A 19,036-nucleotide genomic window follows, 5' to 3' on the forward strand; every position below is an offset into this window, starting at 1 on the left:
ACATTGTAAACATGAGTTTATGGTCTCAATCTCTAGTTTGAAGTCTTCTTCAATCCAGCATGATGTTCATTTAGTACATTATGGTCCATTTAGAGTCCACCAGACCAGAAAGCAAGGGATGCTTTAGGGGGCGGGGCTTACCTGCTGATTGACAGGCCTAAAACAGATCCTCTAAGTTTACCCACTGTACACTTTATATTAGATGAAAGTGCATCATTAAAATGCTACGCTCCGTTTGATGAATATGAAAACATCTATATCAATGCTTTAGGTGTAAAATAAATTAAATATATAAATATAAAAACACAGCCTCAGCCCATCTCTATGGATGCTCAGGTTTCATTCAGTAAAAGCAGAAAATCTCAGCATCTCCTCCAGCCCAGCGCTGCTCTGAGCCAAACACTGCTGCGGTGGTAAGGGACGTGTTTGTGGCCGACGCCGTCCTCTCGGATTATCACGACTTGGTGGAAGCAGATGCAGACATTCTTATATTTCCTGGATTCAGAGCAATCATAAAAACCCTCCGGGCTCCTCTTTGGACCGCCTCAGCCATCTCCTGTGTGCCACCGTGATCGCCACGGAGACGCAGCTCAAACAAACTGCAGATTTTCAGTTTCACGTCTAGTCGACTTACTCATGTCATGCATCTTCAAACCACTGGTTGAATATTCAAAGAAAGATGAGCATGTCATGTGCTCTATTAAACTTTAGCCACCAGCGGTGCCAAAAACACACAAACCTTACTTTCATGTGTCATGTGACACAGCTCAGCTTGCAAAGATGAATCCATACACATCCGTGAAACATGGCTGTGACCTGTGAAACATAAAACATACCAATGTGAGAACGCTGTGTCTTTAAAGTGCTTATAGTTATTAAATTATGCATAAAAATGGCACTTAAACATACTGATATTACACATAAACAAATATATTTATAGCAGATATCACAAATAAGACAATCTTTTAGTGAGCAAACAAATATTCTTAAACAATCATCATAAATAATGTTTTTTGTAATAATCTGACTCTATTTTCCCCTTTTGTACCCTTTTGATAGAAAGGAGGTTGGTATTATTTGGGTCACAGTTGAATCCTGAGTGATGAAGTTTGTGTTTTTGTGTTTAATGATCACACAACGCAGGTACGCTGACTCGCTCCAGGGTGTGGCGCTAGCGAGTGTCCGGAGCTTCCCATGGTGTGACTAAACCCCGGCTGCAGGTTTTAGTGCCTGTGTGATCTCCCCAAGGCCTTGAACCGGCGGCTCCAGTCAGACCTGGGCGACTCATCCTCATCCAGGACTCCAAACAAAACAGAGCCGCTTCGCCAAGCAAAACCCACCGCCGGGTTCTTTTCCACCGTCGGTGTGGCTCAACACGAGGTTTGTGGCCCGAGGCCTTCCTGACGAAAAGGCCCAATCAACACACTGTCACGGCCTTTTCCTGAAGCCGTCCACTTCCTCGGGGGGGTCTTGTGTCCCGCCGACACGTTTCAGCCACACTAACACCAGAGTTCCCACATCGCTTCATTGGTTCCTCCTTCACCTGTTTGCCAACGTCTCTCCCAGAGTGCTCCAGCTGCTCATGCCGGCCCGCCAACAGGGACGCCTGTCTTCGGCGGGGCCCGGCGGCGGGGTCCTCGGGGCCTCACGGAGGGACTCGACTCCACTCTCCTCTTTCAAAGGAGGGCTGAAGAGGACCGTGAAACACCCAGCCCAGCTGCTTGGATGGAAACCCAACACCGGCTGGTCTGAGAGACCAGTCAGCACAGCAAAGCCACGGATTACGGCCTCCGCCGCCACGCCGTCTTCAGTAACGCCACCGCCGACCCTCGGCCGCCAGTCCACAGCGAGGAAAAGGCGACAAAGTCAGAACATCATTTCAACGAGGAAAAGTAATATTCAGTTCCATATAATGTTGTTATTGTTCCATCCACTGACCTTTCCCTTTATGAAACTACAGCTGTGTGTTTTGGTTGTTGGGCGACTGTTCTACAATATTCAAGGACGCTTTAACAAGCCACCGAAGAGCCTTCTGATGGTTCCTCCAGCATATTCTCCTGTTTGGTGGCAAACGTGATTGAGTTTCACTTCAGCAAATTCTTTCCATGCTGGACTTTCATTCAGGCAGCGGCAGGCTCCGCCTCCAAACTCTGTGACCGGCTGCTGCAGCGGCGCTCAATGAGTCTTTATCTGCTCACTCACTCACTCACTCACTCACTCACTCACTCACTCACTCACTCACTCACTCACTCACTGATTCACTCACTCACTCACTCACTCACTCACTCACTCACTCACTGATTCACTCACTCACTCACTCACTCACTCACTCACTCACTGATTCACTCACTCACCGATTCACTCACTCACTGATTCACTGATTCACTCACTGATTCACTCACTCACCGATTCACTCACTCACTGATTCACTGATTCACTCACTCACTCACTCACTCACTCACTCACTCACTCACTCACTGATTCACTGATTCACTCACTCACTCACTCACTCACTCACTCACTCACTCACTCACTCACTGATTCACTCACTCACTCACTGATTCACTGATTCACTCACTCACTCACTCACTCACTCACTCACTCACTCACTCACTCACTCACTGATTCACTCACTCACTCACTCACTCACTGATTCACTCACTCACTCACTCACTCACTCACTCACTGATTCACTCACTGATTCACTCACTCAGCAAAGACTAGAGGTCGGCGAGGCCCTATTTAAATCACTAGAATTATTATTATCATTATTGTTACTATTATTATTACCATTATCATTATTTTCATCACGCTTATTATTCATTATTCAGGCATCTTCATCATCATTATTTTATTATTAATATTATTATTAGGGCCTTGAGCAAAGACTAGAGGGCTTTATTATTATTATTGATAAATAATGGTGTGGTATCAATCCTCTCTTTTCCCTCTGTGAATAAGAATAGTCACAAGATGTCCAACTGTTCCTTTAAGTCGTTTGGCCAAAAATAAGCATAGCAAATACTGGCATGAAAACATCTGCATTCAGCAGTTTTCAGGTAAAAATAACAAAAAATAAAAAAAGTTTCCGCGTCGGACCGTCTGCCGGTTGCAGGTGAGACAAGCGGGAAGACAGCGAGGCAGCCCAGGTGATAGCCAGCCCCGAGGGCAGCGGCGAGGCGGCTTGTGCACATTCCTGGAAGCCACAGCTCCCGTTGGCAGCGCCGTCCTCCGTTAGCATGTTTATGTCTCGGGTTTCTCTCCTTCTAACCCGCTCTCCAAATATTTTCTAATGCCACTGAAGAATGTTGAAGTCGTGGCGCGGTCACATCCAATGAGCGGCCATCCTTGTTTTGATTCCCTCTCCTTTTTATTCCACTGACAACGAGAGAATGTTTGATTCACCCTCTTTTTATGATGGTAGCAATAAATGATTCATTTCAACATATTCCCTCTGGATTAACTTGAATGACTTCTTTGTCGGGTTGAAGAATGCCGTCTAAAAATAAAGTGTAACGGAGGGTTTCTGTGGCCGCCTTGGCTCCTCAGAGTGGGTCTGCAGGGCCTCTAATTCGGCCCCCTCGGTTTCTCATACATAAATAAACAGAAACCACACAGCCGTGATGTGACAGGGAAGGTGTAAACTACACAAACCACAGCGTGGAGACGGACCCTCGCGGAGCTCCGGTGTGGAGATCAGGTTAGACTGACTTACAGCCGACAGCCAACAGAGGGGAATCAAGTAGCTTAGCTTAGCATAAAGACTGGAAGCGAGGGGGGTGGCTAGCCTGGCTCCGTTTGCATGGAGACTCACTGAAGTCTATAAGGAAGCCTATAAGGTACTGACTGAAGTCTCCAGAGAGGAGTCGCCCCCTGGTGGCCAGCAGAGAGAAGTAGGACCATTTTCTCATAGACTTCTATACAACCAGAGAGGAGTCGCCCCCTGCTGGCCAGCAGAGAGAAGTAGGACCATTTTCTCATAGACTTCTATACAACCAGAGAGGAGTCGCCCCCTGCTGGCCAGCAGAGAGAAGTAGGACCATTTTCTCATAGACTTCTATACAACCAGAGAGGAGTCGCCCCCTGGTGGCCAGCAGAGAGAAGTAGGACCATTTTCTCATAGACTTCTATACAACCAGAGAGGAGTCGCCCCCTGGTGGCCAGCAGAGAGAAGTAGGACCATTTTCTCATAGACTTCTATACAACCAGAGAGGAGTCGCCCCCTGGTGGCCAGCAGAGGGAAGCAGGACCATTTTCTCATAGACTTCTATACAACCAGAGAGGAGTCGCCCCCTGGTGGCCAACAGAGAGAAGTAGGACCATTTTCTCATAGACTTCTATACAACCAGAGAGGAGTCGCCCCCTGGTGGCCAGCAGAGAGAAGTAGGACCATTTTCTCATAGACTTCTATACAACCAGAGAGGAGTCGCCCCCTGGTGGCCAGCAGAGAGAAGTAGGACCATTTTCTCATAGACTTCTATACAACCAGAGAGGAGTCGCCCCCTGGTGGCCAGCAGAGAGAAGCAGGAACATTTTCTCATAGACTTCTATACAACCAGAGAGGAGTCGCCCCCTGGTGGCCAGCAGAGAGAAGTAGGACCATTTTCTCATAGACTTCTATACAACCAGAGAGGAGTCGCCCCCTGGTGGCCAGCAGAGAGAAGTAGGACCATTTTCTCATAGGTTATCAGGTTATCAGCAAGAAACGACACAAAGAATCTTAGATTTAAATTAAATTAAATTAGATATGATGTGTTTATTGTTTCCCACAGTCCCACAGGTGAGCAGTAACCGATATCTAGTGAAAGCCTCATCAATCATGTTGGTTATTATGAAGCTGCAGACAGAAGCTTTAAAGAAAATCATACAAATTAGACTGATATGGTCCTTTAAGGATTATGTCGTTTAAGTTTGAGCCATTACAGTATATAGGCCTGTATAGTATTTGAAAATAATCTTTAAAAATCAAAATATACATAAATAGCACCATATAAAACCCCAGACTTGACGCTGAAATGTGCTACCTTCTTTAAAAAGTCATTATTATGTTGTACTTTCTCCCTCAGGCCAGCAGTGGCAGATTTTCAAACTCGTGGAAATATGTTGGACTTCTTCAGCCGAACGTATCTCAGGTCTGTGAATGAAAGAGGCTTTTATTCAGACTGTCTTGTTCCCGTGGCGAGCAGACGCTGATGATTACTGCAGGTGAACTCACTTATTACGGCTGAAAATGAAGGGCTGCAGCTGCTCACACACACACACACACACACACACACACACACACACACACACACACACACACACACACACACACACACACACACACACACACACACACACTGATAAACAAGGAACACAGCATGTTTAGGATCCGTGGAAGTATATAAACTGTGGATTTGAGCGTGATGTGATGTGTGTGCACAGCTGGCACTTTCACTATATTTAGATGTGTACGTTGTGGTGGATGTCTCGTTGCAGTGAGCAGGTCTGGGACTGAAGGTCTGGGACTGGAGGTCTGGGACTGAAGGCTGGACCGGTTCAGGCGCTGCCAACGTCCCACAGTGGAATATTTACATTTCACTCAAAACTCTGGGGAAGGGGAAGCAAATATCCAACACCAACCTGTGTGTTCAGCAGCTGTTTGCACAGGTGAATAAAGCCTTTTTATGCTTATTCGGGAGTTCACCGCTAATATTGTAGAACAAGCATCGTTTAAAAGCTGCGATTCAGAGTTAACAGCTCACAAAAAATAGAAAAATCACCCGTCAGGTACAAAATATTTGATTGCTCAAGTGCTCAGGGTGAACTCACACTAGGCAGTCATTACTGAGCCCAAAGTCCAGTTTGTTTGACTAGTGATAATAATAATAATAACCCGTATTCCTTTAATCATTGAATCGTGAGGTAAATGTGACACAATAAAAACCTACATGTGTTGCATTAATGTATCATTTGCTGATGCAACATAAATGACCTGTACAATAAAAGCTCCTTAATCAACTAGCAGTTATAAAGTCTTTTACTGAACCTCTTTACAGGCTTCCCTTGATGAGAAGGAGCCTATACGCCGGGGCAGCGGGGGAAAAGAAATGTGGACTGGGAACAAGCAGATCGGTATGAGGCGGGCCGTCGGGGACATTTTCCGTACAGGAAAGTGCAAATGAGCAACCAAACAGCTGTTAAAGTTTACAGGCCTGCAGCAATTTAGTCGAGCATTAAAAGAGCACAACTTTGAAGAAGTTGTTTACTTATTCTCACAAGTAAGGCAGACATGGAGGGGGGGGCGGTGAGACAGCCACCATTCATATTCAGGATCACCAACATTCAGGCAGTTCGCTGTGTGTAAACTAAAAAAAACACACAGAGGTAAAGTTGTTAAATCCCCAATAAACTAGCACCAATCAGGAGGCTGGCATCGACGTTAGAGTGGCTGAGCTTTCCTCCACGTCGGCTCTTTAAATACAGGATCCTGACCAAGACTTCTGCCCTCATTCATAGTCATCACGTCCCTTATTTACCCAGTGCACTGCTGCTGAAGTCTGCAGAGACATTCATGATCCCTGGAGGATGAAGCCTCTCTTTTCCTCTTGTGCCTCCAGCAAGTTGACATTTGTGGTTTTCAGTAAAACGCCTCAGCAACGATGGGATGGATGGCCATGAAACCGAGTACAGACGTACGTGTTCCCCTCAGAAGGAATCTTAGTGACTTTCTGTCCATATTCACGTCAAACTCTAGTCAATATTTAGATTTCTCATCAAACCATAGAAGAAGTGGACGTAAGTCATCATGATGTCACCCGTTGGATCTGGATCCATCTGGATCTGGATCCATGTGGATTCTGGTGAGAAGCTGCTAACAAAGTTAGCTTCTATAATTCAAGTTCAACTTTACAGCTAAGTGTTAAAGTCATCTAAGTAGCTAACTAGCATTGGTAGCGTGGTAGTGACCTGTCAATCAGCATGTAAGTCCCGCCCCCTAAAGCATCCCCTGCTTTCTGGTCTGGTGGACTCTAAATGGACCATAATGTACTAAATGAACATCATGCTGGATTGAAGAAGACTTGAAACTAGAGATTGAGACCATAAACTCATGTTTACAATGTTTACTGAGATAATACATCAAGAGAGAAGTAGGACCATTTTCTCATAGACTTCTATACAACCAGAGAGGAGTCGCCCCCTGGTGGCCAGCAGAGAGAAGTAGGACCATTTTCTCATAGACTTCTATACAACCAGAGAGGAGTCGCCCCCTGGTGGCCAGCAGAGAGAAGTAGGACCATTTTCTCATAGACTTCTATACAACCAGAGAAGAGTCGCCCCCTGGTGGCCAGCAGAGAGAAGTAGGACCATTTTCTCATAGACTTCTATACAACCAGAGAGGAGTCGCCCCCTGGTGGCCAGCAGAGAGAAGTAGGACCATTTTCTAATAGACTTCTATACAACCAGAGAGGAGTCGCCCCCTGGTGGCCAGCAGAGAGAAGTAGGACCATTTTCTCATAGACTTCTATACAACCAGAGAGGAGTCGCCCCCTGGTGGCCAGCAGAGAGAAGTAGGACCATTTTCTCATAGACTTCTATACAACCAGAGAGGAGTCGCCCCCTGGTGGCCAGCAGAGAGAAGTAGGACCATTTTCTCATAGACTTCTATACAACCAGAGAGGAGTCGCCCCCTGGTGGCCAGCAGAGAGATGTAGGACCATTTATTCTCAGATGCTCGTTGAACTTGATCATTTCGTTAAAAACACTGTTCTAGAAGAGGAGCACAGCAGACGACTATTTTGGGACAGGATGATTTTGTGAAAAGTGGATTTTAATTCAAAACGTAGTCATCCTTGTCTCTTTTATTGAGCTTGCATTTAATTGCCAGAATAAGTTCCACTCCTTCTCTGGGCAGAATAAATCTCCTATTAGCTGGTAATAGAAGCCTCCTGCTCTGAGAAACGTTCTGCATCCGTGAACGTGGAGACCTTTGACATAAAATAACACCCTTCTCCTTCCAGACACGGCTAAACACACACTCACAAAACCACACGGCTTTGGCATCGGCTGCCCGCCTTCATCTGCACGAGTCGTTAGATTGCCGAGTCACAGAAAGCTATAGGCTGAACTATAAAGAGCTGGAGCTGAGAACATAAAGCGTTGGATGTAAATAAGGCTGTAAAGTATATTGCGTCCCTGCGGTTGTTGGCGAGGGTCCTCGCTGAGTCAGACAAACAGGACAGCAGTCACCGCCGTTCCACTCCAACACATTACAAAGTGTACGTGCTCGTGCAGCCGCCACTTCCTGTCACGCGTCCCAGAAGTCGGTCAGCCCGTAGAAGTGTATGGCATCAGTCTGAGTGATTTGCTCCCATGAACAACTCACAGAAGACAGATCTTTTTTTGTGCCCACTCCTCCAGTTGAAATTCAACAAAAAAGTGACGGCGTTCCAGCTCCGATGTTTGTACAGGTGCAGCGCCGCTTCACGCCGGCACGCCGCCGCCGCCTCTGAGGTCACCGGGAAGAAGCCATACGTCCATTTGACGGCTTCTCTTCCATTAAATGAATCATACAATCATTCATATTGCAGATTTCTGGTTTGTTGAGTTCATGTTCAGAAAATCCTGAACTGTGAGTGAAGATGGGCCGACATCGGATTTTATAACAGATCGCAATATTTGAATTATATGCATCTTATTTAAGATTATTTTTCATGAAAAAAGATGCTCCCTAAAAAGTTATGAAACTTTCTTCACTAAATGTAAAATGATTTGTGCCATTTTCAGAGTTTGAAGCACATTTTGATGACTATTGGGATGATAATGTGAATTATTTTGGCTGGGATGAAGTTTTCATGTCGTCCCAGTGTAACTGTAAGTGTCCTATAGCTTTACCGCTAACATAATAAACCCCACGGCTCTGCCGCTGACCCGCCGCCACCTTTAACCAAGCATTTAACAGCCAGCAGTAATGGGTGGCAGACCCATCGCCGTGGTAACCATCAGGGTGAGTCTGGCAGGAGCTTAATTAAACCTGTGGGGTTAGCTCACGTTAACGACCGTGCCAACTCAAGCACGGTAAAAAGCGGCGGGCGGAGGCGGGCGGCGTCCCCATGTGGTCGCCACGCCACGACTCCCATTCTCCCACGCCACCTCACCTTTCAGCTCCACAGCCATCCAACACCGCGACACCTCAGGACGCTGGCACGTTTCTGAAACAACAACCTTCACATGTTAGAATACCAACACAGACGTGGATATTACAAACGGGTTTGTCTTATTCACGGAGATATTTGGAACCGTGCTCATTTGATTTGCAGCTTTAATATGATACAGTAAAGTTCATGTCTTCATGTGCCCAGCATCCTAACAGGCCACTAGATGTCTCCTGTCGCTGCAGGTTCAGGCTCTGCATCTAAACAGGAGTGTATGATGAGCTGCATTATTGCCGAGCATCGCACCGGGGTGGAGATACATCTGTTCATCACCAGAACGGAGAGTAGAAAACTACGTCTTCTCTTCTCCTTTTTCCGTGAGTGCAGTGTATCCATGTGTTTGTAAATGTCTCATGGGGACGGGAGCCGTTTGCTATAGATTTGACGAGCCACACACTCCCTCACAGAAATCCACTCCTGGCAGTAAAAACAGGCTGCTAATGTCTGACTTTGCAGAGAATATAAAAATCTAAAAGTAGATTATAAATTGACATCACTAACAAAAGCATCCCAGGCATGTGATGCGACCCCGCTGAGGAGCTTATAAGTGAATCAGGCTGGCCCATCGGACTCTCTCCCTCCAGCTTGGCCGGTTAAAGCGAGGAGTGGCGTGTGAATTTGTTTCCTCGCCAGCTTCCGTACTGCGTCTTAACGGTCGAAATGAGTGCGCGGCGTTTGATGGCTGCCTGGCAGAGAGGGGGTTCCCACACCTGAAAGCTGACAGGCCTGAGACTGATCGCTGCTGGCAGAGGTTGGACCGCCGCCGCCGCTGGACAGGGAACAGTCGCTGCACGCCACTCTCCTTCTGGGAGGACGCCAAGCCTTTTTGGGCGTGCGCCTGTTTTCCCGGCGCTGAAAGGGAATATTCTGACAAGCCGACGTGCCCCGTCCAAAAACCACATGACAGTGGAGCGTCAGAGGTTTGGTGGGGCGTTGGGGTCTCCGGTTGACTCCCCGTGACCTCACACTGCTGATGGTTCTGCATCGGGGACCAAAGCGGCTCCAGCGACACTGGGCGGGGCTGCAGTACATCACATTTAGCAGTAAAATCTTATAAATATAATAAAGTCTTTAAAGGGAAGCTTGGGCTTGAAACAACCCAGGTCCTTTTTTTGCATTAGGTGGGCCGTGAGTCGACACAGTGGGAGGTCAGCGTCGGGAGGGGAAACCAGCCACATGTTAAGGTTACTCAAAGACACTGCGATGCTTTTTTCTTTCAGCACACTTCCCCTCGGCGGGTCCAACAGCTGGGACGGAGGGCGCCGTCAGAACGGCCAGAAACTGCTCATCTCAGCTGATCCTTTGACAGACCCTGACTGTGCATTCGTTATGAGTCGAAGAAAAGCTCCGAAAATAGCGGGAACCAAATTCCTGATGTGCATGCGGTTTATCAAACCGCTGCGAGGTCTGCATCAGATGGAGGTCTGGCCCGTGTTCACTGGAGCGTGGGCCAACCCGTCCAAAAGAGGCTCAGGCAAATTGGTGTCAGCTGCTGAGATCCTCACAGATTTTGAGGTGCATTTATTTTCTGTTTCAAGCAGTTTTGCATCAGTCTGACTGTGAATGTGTTCACTGTTGTTTTCTGGAGCTCCAGGAACGTTCTGGTTGTTACGTCTGTGAGCAAAGTAAGAAGGGGGTTTGCTGGAGGCTGCTGGAGCACAGATTGTGTGTCTGGGACTAAGAGCTTCCTGTCTCTTCGCAGGATGTGGGGTATCCTGTCTGGCAGAAGAAGGGCGCCCGGCTTCAAAGGCAGGGGGAAGTGGTCAGGGGATGGAGAGAGGTAGGCAGGACAGGGGGAGGAGGAGAACGAGGCCGGAGACTCAGCCCTGCGGCGGCGACGGCCGCTCGAAGCTCGCTTTCTTGAATGCTTGAACGTAAACGTGTAAAGCTGGAACAAATGAGAGAGCGGCTTTTTATTTTGGACACAGACGGCCTTTTCAAACAGGGATTCTGCTAAAGTGCAATATGCAGCGTTGTTAACAGCTCATAAGTGGAGTTCAGCTTCCTTCCTACGGACCCTTGTTCTATTTACAAGTGAGTGGGCTCTCTGAAAGACGTTTGCAAATCTTGACTTCTAAAGTATGTGCAGTTGGCAGCCGAGGACGCACCCCGTCCCGCCGGCATCTGAGTCACGCCGAAGTCCGCGGCGGCGAATGTGTGGAGAGGCATGTGTGCCTGCAGCTCTCCAACGCAAACACACGGCAAAACAAATGGGGGAGAAAGAGCAAAGGTCAAAGGTTAGATGATAAAGAGAGAGGGAGGACTGCAGCGGGGGAACGAGCTCCTAATTACACATGTAACGGTGAAGCATGGCCCGTTAAAACTCGTTACTCTCGCCTGTAATTTTCTTGCAGGCCGACTCGCCGGAGATCAAAGGAGGCAGAGCAGGAATCGAGTAATTATCACTTAAAAGATGGAGCATCTTTGCTCTCCTTTTTCCTCTCCACATGTGTTTGAGATTAGCCGTCCTGCCCCCCCTATATGGTAAACGAAAAGAGCAATAAGAGGCCCGACTTAAAGGAGGCCCTGGAGGCACAAGGAGGCCTATTTATAGACCCGGGTCACGACAAGCTGCCACTAATTAGTCAGGTTCATCACGGAGCGGGAAACGTCGTGAAACACAGGGAACGGAGGAACAACGCTGGCTATAAAGAAGGAGTCAAACTGAGTAGCTGGAAATACGGGTTTAAAGGCACAAAGGCTGAGACATCTATGGTCGATGTTGTGAAATAGCAACTCGGAATCTAACCTGCAAATCTGTCATTTATTTACACGTAACTTAAAAGCTAAAACTAAACCGGTCAGTTTTCAGGAACCTTTACTATTTAGCATTTTAATCACAGCTCAGTCGTCGTGACATCACCTGTTGGTTTGTGGACTACGGTTTAGAAGCCTCATTTTCTCATAGACTTCTATACAACCAGAGAGGAGTCTCCCCCTGGTGGCCAGCAGAGAAAATGACAGTTTAAGGCACTTCAGCCTTGGCTTTACTACTCAGAACGTGAGGTTGCCATCTGGCTCAGACCTAGGGGTTAAATTACACTTTAATTATATTTTATATAATACAATTTTTTGAAATACAATAAAAGGGTGTTTGATGTGTGTGTTGAAGTTTTTTGCGACTCTCCAGCCCAGTGCACGCTGGGAATTCCATGTCTTCATTAGCCTGCCCACCGCGGAGATTTGCACTGCAGTTAAAACCTTTAAAGCAGAAATATATGAAAATACATCGGGGCAGTAAACTTGACTGAGCCAGAAAAATAATAATATATGTCCATTCAAGTACAGTTCCAAAATCCATTAATGTTGCATGCGGTGCGACTGAAATACTTGGCTGGATCCTGGTTTGGTCTGCGGCTCGGAGGACGGGGGAGTTACACTTCACGAGAGCAGGAACGTTGGAATAACAAAATGCTCCCGATGCCAAAACCGCCTCGTGGACCCTGCCAGGGTGTCAACATGCCCCGCAAGAATGTGCCGAGCTCCACTCGGGCCAAGGGTCAGTCCAGGAGGTGTGTGGACATGTTTTCTATCTATGGGATTGTCTCCGTGTGTGTGTGTGTGAGGTTTAGGGTAAGACAGCTGGAGACAAAGAGCTCAGGTTAAGGAAGACAACCGCTGGCTTAACAGTAACCGTTACAGTCGGTGGCTTTAATCACTGCTGGGTGAGTCATGAGACCGGAGAGGATGTCAACACGTCCCCGTCCTGCCGACGTGTCCTTGAGAGAAACACTGAATCCTGGCCCTGACCTCTGACCCGCGTATGGGGAGGGAAACCCAAGCCGAGTCCCTTCATCGTGGGACCAGATACAAATCTTCTACATTCACATTTGTCAAAAGAAAGAAAGAAAGAAACCACAACATATCATTGCCGATAAAGTAAGAGCTAAAAATAGAACAAGTGTTCGGTCCTCCTCTGAGTAAAGTAGTAGCTGTTCAGCAAACATACCTTAAGAACAACAGTGCTATGATCAAAGTGCCATAGGTAAGAACATAGAAGTGCTTGAGCCTTTTTCAGAAGATGGCAGTGACTCTGCTGTCCTGACGTTGGTCGGGACTTCGTTCCACCACTGAGGACCAGAACACAGAAGAGTCTGGACTTTGCTGAGCGACATTCTTCTCACCAAAATAACTCCCGATAATCATGAAAATATGCTTAAAACTCTTAAACATGGTGTTTAAAACTGGAATCACTTTCCATTGTGTTGAAACTGGTTTCTCGCTGTATCTGGGATGTATTGAAATATCTACAGGAGAAAAGACATACACATATACAACATTACAACACACCATGTATGAAAATGATCGAGTCCAGGTGACGCCAATAAACACAAATGATCCCACAAATCCATACAACTCATCCTGCAGTGCAGTAAGGCGAGGACAACGTCACACGTCCTGCAACGTGATTCTCAACGTCAACGTTGAAACAATAGATCGTGCAGCTCGAACCCTCTTATGTCACTTCCTGTTGCAAAAATGCAAGATGGTGACGCCAAAATACAGAACTGTAGCCTTCAAAACGGCAACTATGGCCACTTCTTCTAAACTATGTTCCTTTTTCAAGTCACTTTTATGAGGAAACTTGTGAGTGTTTTTATTCTGGGACTCAATAAAACCCTTCATAGACCCATCTCCGGACTCCCTGTCATGATCAATAAATATGTCTCATTCACTATAAAACATAGCAACCCTCATGAGTTGTTCATGCCTAAATGAAGAATGTGGTGAAGGTAAAGACTTCTTCCTTTCCCGTCGTTATGTAAATCATATCTCTGTTTTTGGGAGCTGGGAGTGGAATTTCAGCTCTGGTGTTTGGCAGCTGTTGCCCGGAGCAGCAGCCGTCGTGCCTGCCTGCCTTCGGTGCCGCCGCCGGCCAACCCGGCCCACACACCGCGGGGACTAGGGGGGATGAGACGGCACCGTGAGCTGGAAGATCCCGTAATCCCCGGTGGTAACGGGGGATCACGGCGGACCGGGGAGAAAGGTAGAGGGAACCCTCTGTTCTCCGATTCAGTGCACACAGCGTGTTCCTCCGTCGGTGTGTAGATCGTAGATCCCCGTGGGGAAACACCGGAGCGAAGGTGCTTTCACTCAGGTGGAAACGGGAGGACCGGGCAGCGTTTCTAACGAGGAGAAGTGGAGGACCGGCTGTGGAAGGATGCTGCTCTGCACAAAGACCGATTCACAGACGGGAACATGTGCACAACACATGGTGGGACTCGAACAGAGAGAGAGCCACAGGCTGGAGAGGCCCATGGAGACCTGGCTAACAAACAACCACACACACACACACACACACACACACACACACACACACACACACACACACACACACACACACACACACATACACATACACACACACACACACACACACACACACACACACACACACACATACACACATACACACATACACACACACACACACACACACACACACACACACACACACACACACACACACACACATACCTGTGTTCTTGTACTTTTACAGGAGACTGAAGCTTTGCAGCATTACTTTGGTTTTCCAGGTAGTGCGTGCAGGCTTGTGTGTGTGTGCGTGTGTGTGTGTGTGTGTGTGTGTGTGTGTGTGTGTGTGTGTGTGTGTGTGATTGGGATGCGGTGATGAGGGATATCCGGTGTATTAAATCAGCTTGTGAAAGTGTCTTCGAACACCCAGAGAGCTCAGAGAGTTGATTACAGCTAATTGTCAAGATGAAGCAGAACAGCTGGAACTGCCTCGCTGCCATCCAAGACACCCAACACACACACACACACACACAGCCCCTCCCACTCCCAAACGACCCCCCGCTTTTTTTCTTGTTGGTTTTTTTCAACGTGAATCGCTCCCTCTTTGCACCTCAGCCCTCATTCCTCTGGCTCCTCGGTCTTGGCAGGGCCCGGGTCTATAGCTCAGAGAGCTCTGCAGGATGACTGGGAGTTGGAGTTGATACGAGCTGGCCCGGACTCAGACTGCTGAGGCTGCCTTTTTTTTCAGCTGTGGGGTTTCCCCCCTTGCTGTGGCATTGATGGAATCCTAAAGATGCTTGCAGCCAGATGTCAAAGACGGGGAGAAAGGCCGAGGGGAGTAAAGAGGCTGCAAACGTGCTTGAGAAAAAGCCTTAAAAGCAAAGTTAACCTGGAGCCCATATGCACATTTTAACTGACAATAATAAAAGATACTCACGAGGAGTCAGTTGTGGGAATTCAGATGGGAATTCCAGGCAGAACTAAGATTTAGTTTTGAAAGACCAAAAGAAAATTCATCTTCGGCCAAACCTTTCCCCCGGTTTGACCAATAATAAACGCTGAAAATGACTTGGGCTGCGTTCAAGGAGAAACGGAGGAAACGGTTGTTGTTTCTAGGAAGTCCAGCAGACTGAAGAGGAGATGAAAAGAGCACGTTTGTTTAGAACAACTTCTCCAGACTGTTCCGGTGCAAATAAGACAATAGACATGCATCACATTCCTCCCCCCTGCAACCACGCTTTTTTTCTTTTTCACATCTACCTTCTCCGCCCGTCTCCCTGACCTGCTTTTCTGTTCTTTCTCCAACATCTACAGACAGGAAGTGTGGCCTCCTCTGGGTTCGGCCCATCGGTGCGATGTTTATTGTCCTAACCTCAGAGAATTAGCACTGAAGACGTTGGGGGAAAGAAAAGAAAAAAAAGTCAAGGGCATCCAAGCCGGCGGAGGTTGCAGGGGAGGGAGAGGAAGCAGAGCAGGACCAGGCTGTATATTTGTTTAGTGTGGAGTGTGCGGCTGCCAACAGGCGATGTGATGACCAGGAGGCTGGGATGGGGGCGTGTGATTGGTGCAGCCTTTCTTCTCCAGTTGGACACTTCATGGTGCTTCTATCACACTTCCTCAACCACAGAATGTAGAAATGATCTGATAAAGTCGGTGTCTGTGTAAGCCTCCATCTCCACGACTCAAAGTTCAGCCCTGAATCCTCACAAACACTTTACCGGTCAATGAAAGAGACTGCACATGGCACCTTTCCTCTCTCCCAGCTACTATCGGGCAATAAAAGGGGAATTTAACGACTACGAGTGTGTGTTCCTGCTTTGTAAAATGCCACGCAGGGCAGTTAAAGTTCCTCTGCTTCACAGCAGCAGGGAACAGGAGGCTGCAGGAATGTGCTCCATCCACACCGAGGGAAGTACGGAACACGTTTCATCCATCACGGTGGATTTCACCAAACTGGATCTAACAAGACCCACATCGGCTGGTTTACTACACTGATGTGAACACAATATACACTATTTAGCTGTGATTCAATAGGAATAAACAGATGAAAAAGGGTTGATCAGTAAAATAGTCTGAAGTCATGCTTTCTTCGGTCTCTCTACTCTTGAAACTTTACACAGCTGTTGTAATTACACTGTAGGAGGTAATGTAATTAACATAAAGCTCTAGTTAGTGTTAAATACACTACTTTCCACTTCAATAACTTCGATCTGGAACAGGATGATGGCCGAGACTGTCGACTTACACAGAACAGAGAAGCAAACAGAGGAACTTCTATAATGCTTTGTGAACAAAGTCAAAAGTCAACGGCATGTGCAGTTAAAGCTAATCCCCGATGGTTTGCGGTGTTCGAAGTTGCCAAAAGCACGAAGCCAAAAGGTGGCCAGTCAGAGAGAGTACCCACATTCAGCCTGAGCCAAGAAATGATCGGAGTCATTAGGAGAAGAAAACCGCCGCCGTTAGTGACCGAGTAAAGACTTGCAGACGAACACTCGGAGGACCGAGCTGCTCCCACTTTACTGAAATGAAGGTCATTTTTCTTCTAGAAAAAAAACACACAGAAAACCAGCCACGCTTGGATTAGTTCTGCTGCGAGCAGCCAAAAAAAAAAAGAGTTGGACGTTAATACGGCAATTTTACCTGCTTAAAATCAAGTGGATGCAAATAAAACCAATGGGGTAATGACTCGGTTGTTTCAGGAACAGATTTGTCACTTTGAGGGGAACGGAGAAGCCGATACGTGAGTTTCAGAAGGAGGCCGGACTCATTAGAGAACTCACTCCTGTTTGTTTGTCTTTGTTTCGCATTAAAAAGGAGGAAAATCGATTCACATAAGTGGTGATTGGGCCGTCGTCCAACTCAGATGTTACACAGAGTTTCACGCTTGTGCCTCAGAGAGAGAGAGAGAGAGAGAGAGAGAGAGAGAGAGAGAGAGAGAGAGAGAGAGAGAGAGAGGCCACACAACTCCAGTCTAATGAAGGTTAAAGAAAGTGAGTGGACACACTTGTTTAAGGGGGATTATGGTTGCAGTTGTTGAGCTCCTGGTTAGCGGAGCCAGGCGAGTCGCCTGCCAGATCCTTTAAATGTAAATGACGGAGGGGCGTAAGGATACGGCTGTACGAGTGGGGGGGCGGCTCTGAGCTCGGCGACACTAATCAGGAAAATCTCCCTGAACTTGAGCTCAGACCACAAAATGTTTGGAAGGACTCGGGGAAGGCAAGATATGGAGACCGGGGTCCTGGCGGTCTGAATCGATTCATCAACCAGCAAGTTTTACCAGCTAAAACCAGCTAAACCCACCAGCTAAGACCAGCTAAAACCATCAACCAGCTTGTTAAAACAGCTAAAACCAGCTAAACCCACCAGCTAAGACCAGCTAAAACCATCAACCAGCTTGTTAAACCAGCTTAAACCATCAACCAGCTTGTTAAACCAGCTAAAATCAGCTAAACCCACCATCTAAGACCAGCTAAAACCATCAACCAGCGTGTTAAACCAGCTAAAACCAGCTAAACCCACCAGCTAAGACCAGATAAAACCATCAACCAGCTTGTTAAACCAGCTAAGACCAGCTTAAACCATCAACCACCATGTTAAACCAACTTAAACCAGTTAAAACCATCAACCAGCTTGCTAAACCAGCTAAGACCAGCTAAAACCATCAACCGGCTTGTTAAACCAGCTAAAACTAGCTAAAACCATCAACCACCTTATTTAACCAACTAAAACCAGCTAAACCCACCAGCTAAGAGCTGCTAAAACCATCAACCAGCTTGTTAAACCAGCTAAAACCATCAACCAGCTTGTTAAACCAACTAAAACCAGCTCAAACCATCAACCAGCCTAAGCTGGTCTAAGCTGTTTTTTAGTAGGGTCTTGAGTGCTGCCGCGGTCACGAGGAGCTGCCCTCCATGACTGTAAAGGAGGCTGGTGAATCAGACGGCCGGCTATCAAACAACGGACTACGCCTGGGAAAGAGTAAAGATGGAGAGATGTGTGTGCGTGAGTGCGTGTGTGTGCACGTCCGTCTGTCCGTCCACCGTTCCCACACCAGCTGCTCTGCCACTCTCCAATCTCTGTGAATTCTGGCGGTCGGGCTGAACTGGCAGAGGAATGCTTTCATGTTGCTGCTGAGGAACTGGAATGGAAGTATTAAAGCAATTCAAAACATGACCCTAATTTATTAAAAGTCATCTGTTTCCTATAAGCGAGCGCTAATTAATGGCCAGGGCCGGGGGGAGGAATGAGAGGCCGTGCAGATGAGAGAGCTGCCGAGGTTTCTGTGGGTTGGGGATTAGAGGACTCTATACATTACTTACTGTCACGTTTCAGATGGAATTACCGCTCACGTTAGACAAGGAGGCCATGCTCAAAAATCATTTGCACTTGCACGATGTTTTGATTAAGGCCAATTTTCTCTATTTGTTTGGCGTCGGGGAAAGCCGGGTAAACAAAAAGAGGGTGAGTTTCCTCTGTTTACTTTAACGTGGAGGGAACAGCATATGCCTGTGTAGCACTTATGACAGCAATTTTCTCAATCCCTGCGAGACGCATGGAAAATATTAAAAGGAAAAATGTGCACCGTG

Source organism: Eutrigla gurnardus, assembly GCF_963514095.1.
Source record: "Eutrigla gurnardus genome assembly, chromosome: 13".
NCBI lineage: Eukaryota > Metazoa > Chordata > Actinopteri > Perciformes > Triglidae > Eutrigla > Eutrigla gurnardus.